A 2,937-nucleotide genomic window follows, 5' to 3' on the forward strand; every position below is an offset into this window, starting at 1 on the left:
ATATGTTCGGGTCCTGCTTTTTCGTGTGTATTAGATCGATACCTTTCTATCGATAAAGTCTGTAGGATTAGAACCCAATAGATTCGACTTGAAAATCGAAATTTTCGTTCAGCGTTGTACGGGAAGAACTTGTCTCAGGGGACATGTGTATTAACTATGATCAGGAACATGAATGAGATGGAAGTTTCACACAAAGATGAAGTACTAAATCAAATACTAAAAACGCTGTACATCACTATATTTAAATCAGTATACTTCATTCTCATGTTACGATGGCATCAAAACAGACTTCCTACAAAGTCCGTCAATTTCATTAACCGACACTGCAGAAAAAAGAAAACAATCAAAGCATGTGTAATGTGTTAAGTTATTGAACCAAGTCCCACTCCAGTGGCGGATGCTCTTAGGGTGTCGTCACAGAGAGGTTTGCCGTTAAAATCCCTGGAACATGCGTTCTCACGTATCCCGGACATAGGTTACTTCCGCCCTGACACATCTCAGGACAAGGTCCTGACGGTAAAATTAGATGTTATACGAAACATTGCTGCAGGTAAGCCATTCGGGGTATACGGCTGTGATTCACGAAACTCGTCTTTTCCTAACATTTCATCCAGAGCTGCGCTGTCCCGTTGAATCTTGGCGACTGATGGGTCAGATGTCTGAGAGCGACATGTATTCTGTTGAAAAAGGGCGTCGTGGCCGGAATTACACGTGATAAATAGACGATCCTTGTCAACGATAAAACTTAAGTTTGACAAGACGACTATTGATAGATAAGTTTTATTTTTGAGAAGGATCATCTCTGCTCATCACATCTCCGGAAACTCACCCTTTTTCTACAGTATGTATGTGTCGCTCTCAGACGTCCGATCCGACAGTCAGCAAGACTCCTCTGAAGATTTGCAGCGAAGTTCTGAATGGAAAGTTAGCAGCACGATCTTATAACCCGAAAATCTTACCAGCAACAGTATCACCTGCTCGTGAAAGCCTTCATTCTGTAATTACACATAACTGTCTCGACGATCATTCGTGAATGTAACAGGAAACTGTAAGAAAGTATTATGTTGATAATTATCATAATTATCAGGTCAGCCTATGCGAATCTGAATAAAACAAAATTTTATCATGCCATATGGATTTTATTTTCTGGAAGGTATCATGGGTGCCAAGGATTTGCTGTTGCTGTTCTAAATAAGCGATCACTTTGTTGGTTTTAAAGCTGTTTTACAGATTCTGGTCTTTAGAATAATCATTAGTTCAGTCCCGTGACGGTGACAATTCGAAAGACATATGATTACACTTTTCCCAGAATGTCATTCTCTGATATATGTTTTCTACTGAAAATACGCACAGGGAGAAGTTTTGTAGGGGCTTTCTGTATTGCTGCCCACAGTTCATGGTCTAGTGGCTAAGCATTGTTGCCTTTGGACCACGGGCTCCTGGGTTCGATTGACGGCCGGGTTGGGGATATTTTTTTCCCGGGGACTGGGTGTTTGTGTTGTTCTCATCATTCTGTCATCATTCATGAAAGTGGCTTAGATTGGACTGTGTACAGATTAGGAATTTGTACGGGCTCTGATAACAGCGCAGTTGAGCACCTCACAACCCAAACATCATCACCATCACCATCATCTTGCGTTGTTACTACCCTTTGAACCGCGCTGTGATGTCCGAACGAGAGAATTTAACCTAATCCTCTACACGTTAACCATCTCGCTGAACCCGAAAGCCAAGAAGATCAACTTCTTGTAAAATAACAAATGGAAGATCCTGAAAGCATGTTAATGGCACTAGTGGCACTTTAATTTGTAATTAAATATTGCAGTAAATTAAAATTAATAAAACATGGAACATTTTACACCATTCCGTCCAGAGGGTTGGCCTACGAAGTGTTAAAATACCATTTCATTTAACGGATAACCAATGAAAACAATACTGTGCAGGCTACCATAAAAAAGATAATGTTCGAATCAGCTTCAATGTTAATACCGTATCGAAAGTTTTTGTACAAAATTTTATGTTGTTTTTACATTATGAGCATTTGCCAAAAAATAGCTCTTCGCTTGGAACGTAGTGTACGTTACAGCAAAATATAAAGTCTCAATTGGCAAGTTTCGATGAGATTGATGTAGTATGAAAGCACGGTTTAGTCATATATAAAGAGTTTGAGACATTCTTAGCTTCCTCCTAACTGGGGAAGAATGTTTTACAAAGCGAAGGAATGCATTTAAATAAACTTATACGCATATAATTAGGAGAACTTGAAATTATTGCCTTACGTGTGGTGTCGTGTTAAGGTATATACAGACTTAAGTTTGTAAATTTGTTGCGTGAGTCAGCAATCACGCAGTACTCTCTGGAGGTTCTAAATTGATTTTCCCATGTGATAATTACATGTTTGTCACTCATGCTATGTGTACTATTATTTTTCCTATATTACTGTTGCACACTTCGAATGTAACTGCGTCACTGGCGTACAAACTATTTGGTATAGTTACTGTGAGCTCATTTAGGCTACATTCTTCCGGAAAAATACAGGCAATAGCATCTCAATCCTAACTGGCGGATAAGCTATGAAGATACATATAAAAAAAGACACCAGGAAGGTGTCAGGAAGCAAAGATAAATGGTAAAAAATGAAAAGAATTTTAACCGTTACTGATGCAGAGTAAGAAGAAAGACTAGACATAAAAAGGATGTAAAAATAAGAACATCAATCTTAAACAGATTTTTCAAACGAAAAAGAAATAAATTGACGTGAAAAAGGTTGATTATTGGTTTTGTATGCATCTTAGCTTCTCACTTTCTTCGAGTTTATTTCTTGCTATTTTGAGAGACAGCTTTTGACCATTCTCTTAGTCAAGGATCCAGTGTTCGGATCTAGAAAGTCACAGCTTGTTACTGTCTCTCTCCCCAGCCCTTGTCCTTCCACAAACA

The sequence above is a fragment of the Schistocerca piceifrons genome, chromosome 1 (assembly GCF_021461385.2).
Source record: "Schistocerca piceifrons isolate TAMUIC-IGC-003096 chromosome 1, iqSchPice1.1, whole genome shotgun sequence".
Lineage (NCBI taxonomy): Eukaryota > Metazoa > Arthropoda > Insecta > Orthoptera > Acrididae > Schistocerca > Schistocerca piceifrons.